Genomic DNA, 7265 nt, shown 5'->3' on the forward strand with positions numbered 1-7265 from the left:
TCAATAAATTTTTGCCTGACTTTGGAACTTAATACTTGAGTAAGCCACAACCCACACTGAACATAACTGGTGCTAAAAGTAGTTGGGGATGGTTTGTAATACAACTCTGTTGTGTATAGTTTCACTGCTCATGAAAAAGTTTCAGCTGTCAGGTGTACATGAAGCTACCAGATGTACGAACAGTTGCTTTTTTTTTTTTAATTTTTCTATTGACTTGAGAAGGAGGGGAGGCAGAGACACAGAGAAGCATCAACTTGCTATTCCACTTAGTTGCTTAATTTTAGTTGTGCGCTCATTGATTGCCTCTCATATGTGTCCTGACCAGGGATCGAACCTGCAACTTTGGTGCACTGGGAGAGGCTTTATCCACTGAACAACCCAGCCAGGGCATCATTGCTCTGTTGCAACCAGAGCCATTCAAGCGCCTGAGGCGGAGGCCATGGAGCCATACTCATTTGCTCCAATGGAGCCTTGGTTGCCAGAGGGGAAGACAAAGATAGAGAGAAAGGAGAGGGGGAAGGGTGGAGAAGCAGATGGGTGCTTCTCCTGTGTGCCCTGGCTGCAAATTGAACCCAAGACTTCCACATGCCAGGCTGACGCTTTACCCCTGAGCCAACTGGCCAGGGCCCAACAGTTGCTTTTTAAAACGGACCTCTCATTCTGGCTTGGCCTTTAATGAGCTGCTCACCACAAGGATATAAGGATATCAGATAATCTTTCAGAGACTCCAAACTGAGGTACTAGACCAAAAAATAATCTCTAAGATCCTGTGAATCTTCATATTATATGATTGATATTAAAATAAATTTAATCATAATGAAACAACTCCTAGGAGTCCTTACTACCACTTTGTGTATCATTTTGCAAACTATATATTTCTTCTGAACAGATTCTCAGCCCCAAACAAGTCATGTGTCACTCCAGCTATTTGTAGAATTTATAGGCAGCTCAAGGACATCATTTAAAACATTCCAACAAAACGGATATGAACTTTATCACTAAAGAATCATAGCCTTGAATTCCTGAATTTTATAGTTATAGTACTCATAAAAGTGTTTAATAACAAACTTGGCTCACTTGGAAATGACCAGTCTAAAGGACTTTGCTCCAATTTGAAATGTCAATTATATTTGTTTTTAAGAAAATATTCAATGGCTTATTATCAAGTTCATAATTCTGCTAAAAATTTCTAACAATCTCTTTTGATCACTCTAAATGTAGGCATAATGCATTTTGAATCCAAAATGCTATTAATTATCTAATCAAGGTTTCTATCATTGATTCTTGTTTGCCACATTGAGTGGTCATCATGATTTTCTACCTATGTCAGACAATTAAAATAGGCCAATGTGAAAATTTAACAGCTGCATATGTACGTGCCTAAGAAAAACATTCTGATTATGTTCCATTTGTCAAAACCTAGAGCAAAAGGATCCATCAATGGAATATGTGTAAATGGTTGCTTTGTTGCAAGTTGAAAAATAACACATAACACTTACCAATTTATAAATCTATAGGTTTACTACTTAGATTGGCATGTCTAAAGTACTTAAATTTCAAAATGCTTCCACTTGCATTATATCTTTCAAGCCTTAGGCTTGAAGAGTTTAAATTCTTAGTCTTTGGAATCAGATACCTGGGTATAGATCCTTACTCTACCACTTTACCAACTGTGTAATGATGTGCAAGTTTCCTAACCTCTCTGTTCCTGCATTTCCTCATCTATAAAAAAGGGGGCAATAATAAAATTACCACCTGATTTAGGGTTGTGGTGAGGAATAAATGAGCTAAAATTTGTACATTGTAAGACCTGTGGCATAGCAAGCACTCGATAAATTTTAGCTGTAGCTAGAATCCCACTTTTCAGAAGAGGGAACTAAGACTCAGATTAAATGACTGTTTATGCCTATAAATAGTAATTAAGGCATAAAACCTGGTCTAATGGCCTTGAAACCTTGACCTCAACTATATGCTGCCTTTCTTATTTAATATAGACATCAGGTTTTCTAATTGAGGGCTTTTAAGCAACAAAATCCGCCCCCATCCTAACAAGAGAGACCATTGCTTTCATCCATTTTCAGGGTAATATGCATGTTATTCTGTGAATGTGTTCAGTTTTACTTCGTGGGTTTATTTCCCCCTCCCAGGGGGAACAAAGGCAGCTGACTTTACTGGAGGCTTTGGTTTGGTTGACATCATTCAAAGGCCACACACATGATATCAAAGTCACCTTCTGCTGCAGGTAATTGATGGCCTCCAGGTTGAGGTGGTTGGAAACTTGAATGTGTATCCTTCTGGCAGCTTGATGATTGGGTCTACCTGATCAAAGGAGATACACACCTGTGACACTTCCAGGCTGGAAGGGGAAGGCAGACTACAGCTGCTTCAGCTCCCCACGTCCTGCAGGCCCTGCTTCCATGCTGTTATATACAATAGAGTTGATGTCCCTAAGCATATCTAAGCAAGAGTTGAAGTGCAGGCACACATTGTTGCCATCTTTTCCCAGGTTCAGCATAAAACTCTTGGCATCGGATGCCACCTTGCCCCCACCCTTGGAGAAACTCCCCAGGTTTGAGATTCAGGTTGCTGACAATCAGACCACAAACTGTGACTGAGGACAAGAGAATGATCCTGGGGTCAGGGGCACCAGCTGTCCAAAGACTCCACTCAAGAGATCAGTTTTACCTAACCAGATGTTGGTGCAGTAGATAGAGCATCGACCTGGGATGCTGAGCGCCCAGGTTTGAAACTCCGAGGTTACTGGCTTGAAGCCCAAGATTTGCTGACTTGAGCAAGGGGTCAGTGGCTCAGCTGGAGCCCCACCTCCCGCCCTCATCAAGACACGTGTGAGAAGTAATCAGTGAACAACTAAAGTGCCACAACTATGAGTTGATGCTGTTCATTTCTCCCCCTTTCTGTCTGTCTGTCTATCTCTCTCACTAAAATTTAAAAAAAATTAGAAAAAGGGATCCAGTTTTACTTCTGATGTATCATTCTTCTCAACAAAAGAAAGAAAATTAAAATTTTAAAAAGTACTAATTTTAAAAGCAAAACTGGAAATCTGGTAAGAAAATATTACAAAGGGTGTATATTGAAAAAAGTGGATTTCAGTCACCAGCTCCTGCATGTTAACTTTGAGATTTTTATGCTTTGCCTCAGGAAAAGTCTCTGAAAAGAGGACAAGAATGTCATGATTATTATATTTAAATATTTGCTTCAGATACTAAAGATTATAGTGCATAAACAAAAAAGAACTTAAAACTATGGGTTTATTCATTGCAGCTTTAAGCAAAGCTAGTCTAAAGCATTCTTAAAAGGAAGCCAGGATCTATGGCAGGGGTCCCCAAACTTTTTACACAGGGGGCCAGTTCACTGTCCCTCAGACCGTTGGAGGGCCGGACTACAAAAAAAAACTATGAACAAATCCCTATGCACACTGCACATATCTTATTTTAAAGTAAAAAAACAAAATGGGAAGAAATACAATATTTAAAATAACAAACAAGTAAATTTAAATCAACAAACTGACCAGTATTTCAATGAGAACTATGCTCCTCCACTGACCACCTATGAAAGAGGTGCCCCTTCCAGAAGTACGGTGGGGGCCGGATAAATGGCCTCAGGGGGCCGCATGTGGCCCGCGGGGCCGTAGTTTGGGTACCCCTGGTCTATGGTCTCCAATGGTATTTAATTATTATTTTCTCAATGGTCCAATTCCTCCTTCCTCATCTCTATCATTTCCTCTTCCATTTGCCCTTCTTTGCCTTTTATCTTCATTTCAGTCCTTCTCAAATTCCACAAAATTTAGGTTTAGGTTTTGGTAATCATCGTGTGGATGAAAAAGGGGCCACATACTAAACCTGACAAGCTCAGGGAGGTCTGCATGGAGGCAGCCTTACAAACTCAGAGACCTACAGTAACCACACAGGTTGGTCTGAAATTAAAACCTTCTAAAACTAAAAACAGTTCACGGTGCGTAGTTATGTCCTAGGGCTTATTTTGTCCTAACAAAGGCCAATGTTACTTAACTGAGCCTGTCTGTTGTCTTTTTGTGTCTAAGATAACATATCTGATAACATGGCTTTGGAACATCAGAGCAATCCCCTTTTCTGGAGCCCTCAGCGCACAATCTCCCACCAGAACACAGAGCCCCTCATTGTTACTTTGTTCTCCTGTATACCATCTCTCTGGGCTGTAATTGTTAGCTATACTATACCTACCTATGTAAAAGAAGTATGTGTCCATATGCTTTACTTTTTATTCAGTCCTAGAGATTTGCCTGCTTTGCTTTCTCCTGCCTCCCTAATCTATTACCAATGAATTTCATGTAACCCCTTATGGCTTCCCTTTTGATTCTGATGTATAAAATAAATGGTGAAACTGGCATTTTCCGGAGCATTTTCTCAATCCCTTGAGATTTTGCTTTCTAGCAACTGTCATTAGTTTGGCTCGAATAAACTCATAAAGATTCTTAGAGGTTTGGATATTTCTTACATTGACAATAAGTGCAAAGAGAAGCATTTTCAGAGTAGGCCAGCCAGGACTTCCTTGTGGCTAGATTTTCAGAGCATTTTACTAGTGCCTTACTTTGTTGTTTACAGGGATCTTCTCTTCTCCTGGGCAAAATGAAAGAAAAATGGAGGCAGTTTCCCTCATCTTTCAGAATAAGATCTCAACCTCTCAGTGTGCACAGCTGGCTCTCCATGTTTGGTCCCTGCCCTCCAGCTCTTTAGTTTCCATACAGAGACTTGCTGCTTTAAGATCTTTGCATAAACCATTACCTCCAAATAGAATGCCTTTCCTGTCATTATCACCTAGCAAAGTCCTAACTGTCCCAAACTCAGATGGTCTGTCATTTCTTCCAAGAAGCTTTCCCTAAAGCTCCCAGTCTGACTTAGATATTCCTCTTCCATGCTCCACAGCACACCCTGCAAACCTCTACCAGAGAATAATGGTTACAGGCCATATTCATCCATTTCTTTTCGACACCACTGCTGCCTTCTTGATCCAGGTTACCATTCACCTTTCTCCTGGATAAAGTATAGTCTCTGAACAAGTCTCTCACTTCTATTACTGTCTCTCTTAAGTCCCTCATTTACACTGCAGCCACAGTGATCTTTTTTTTGAAAATAAATTCATGTATACAAATATATAGATAATGCATAAATTAGGTATAACAGATAAAATAAACATCCACGTACCCATCACTGTTTAAGAAATAGAGTATTGTCTGTACCTTTGAAGCTGACTGTGTCTCTTTCCCAAAGACAAACAGCACCTTGAATTCGATGTGTAATTTTAAAAAAATTTTTAAAAATTTTTAAAAAATTTTCTTTTGCCATATATGTATATATCTCTCAACAATACATTATTTAATTTTCCTTGCTTTTGAACTTTAAAAAATGGCTGAATGCCATTTGCTTTGCAAATTGCTTTTAGCTCACAACATTATGTTTCTGAATTTCATCCATGTTGATTTGCACTTCTGTGTAGTATTCCATTATATGAATATGTCACAATTCATGCAAATTCTCGTCAATAAACTATTGGATTTTTCCAGGTTGTATGCAATCACCAACAATGCTAAAATAAATAGTCTTGACTATGACTCCCAGTGCACGTATACAAAAATACCTCTAGGGCAGGGCTGTCTAACAGCACTTACGGTGATGATGAAATGTTCTATATCTATGCTGTCCATTATAGTAGCCACATGTAGTTACTGAGCACTTGGAATGTGACTGCTACAATTGAGAAAGTAAATTTTAATTGTATTTAATTTTAATTAATTTAAATGTAAATAGCCACAGTGGCTACTGGCTACCATATTGGACAGAGTAACTTTAGAATATGTACTCATGAACAAAGTTGCTAGCTTATAGAGTTTGTCATCTTCAACTTTACAAGATGTTGAAAAATATTTTCCAAAGTGTAATATTAATTTATACTCCCACAAGCAGTATGTAAGAATTCTCCATAGTACTTTTTAATGTCCACCTTTAAAATGTTTGCCTATCTAAATATAAAGTGGCATCATATTATAATTTTATTTTGCATTTCCATCATTACTATTTATTTGCCAATCCTACTTCCATTTTTTATGAAATGCCTGTTTAGTTCTTTTTTCCCCATTTCTCTATTGGGTTGTTTGTCCTTTTCCTATTTATATTTAGGTGTTCTTTATATTTTTAATGTTGTTTTTTCTAATTAAATGTGTTGCAAATATCTGCCCTGTGTCCTTAAAAACATAAATAGATCGTGTCCCTCTACTCCTTCCCATTGCACTGGAATAAAATCTAAACTTACTATGGTGTAGTAACATTATGGTTGACTCTCAACATCCATCCCATTCCCCCTCCCAAACACCCCAACTCCCCTCCCCACACTCAGAAGAACCAATGCAGTTAGGGGAACCGATGACTGCAGTAGGGATAGGACTGACTGATACAGGACAAGCCCATTCCCCTAGCCAGTGATTGGCTTAGGAAAATGCACACGACCTCATTTTGGACAATAAATTTACTAAAATTTTTGAGAAAGATGGTCTTGACTCTTAGGAGAGGTGAAAAAAGCCAGACTTTTCCCCACTGAACTTGGAGGAGAAAGCATGAAGAGAACACATCCAAGACTGGTGCTGACGCTGTGGGTAGCAGATCCCAGTGCCGTAAAGAAGCTAGGTTCTTTAGAATCTGTTGGGTACTGTCTATTTCTATCCTGAGGCCCTTGCACTTGCTTTCCCCTCTTCTCGCAACTTTGTCCTACTGACCCTCACATGGCTGGATCTTTATTGCCATTCAATCTCAACCTAAAAGGTCACTTCTTCAGAGGAGCTTTTTATATGACCACTATCCCTGGCCAGTCATTAAAACATTATGCTGTTTTATTTTTCTTCATACCACTGTTGGAATTATCTGCATTTATTTGTTTGTGATCTGTCTCCCCCACTAGAATGTAAGCACCAGGAGGGCAGGAACCTTATTTGTCTGGATTTCCTGTATATTTCTATACCTGATACAGAACCTCACTCATAGTAAATGCCCTGAATATTTTTTTCCATTAATCAAAAAATAGTATTAATTTTCTTTTTTAAGCTCAAGGACTAATGTATTATTCATTTTTTTATTTCAAGACATGATATCTGAGTTTTTATCAACCTAGCTCACACTGTTCAATTCCACCCAGGTAATTTCCTGAGACCCCTCCCCCCAAACTTGTGGGCCCACTCAGGCCATTTCCAGTGGCTTTTTCATACAAATGGCCTGTCT

The 7265-nt window shown here is 38.9% G+C and overlaps 1 pseudogene; it reads right to left on the bottom strand.

The window, feature by feature from the left end:
* Positions 1-2195: 2195 nt before the first annotated feature.
* On the bottom strand, positions 2196-5701 carry LOC136392292 (galectin-1 pseudogene; annotated as a pseudogene).
* Between the last annotated feature and the right edge of the window lie 1564 nt (positions 5702-7265).

The sequence above is a fragment of the Saccopteryx leptura genome, chromosome 2, assembly GCF_036850995.1.
Source record: "Saccopteryx leptura isolate mSacLep1 chromosome 2, mSacLep1_pri_phased_curated, whole genome shotgun sequence".
Lineage (NCBI taxonomy): Eukaryota > Metazoa > Chordata > Mammalia > Chiroptera > Emballonuridae > Saccopteryx > Saccopteryx leptura.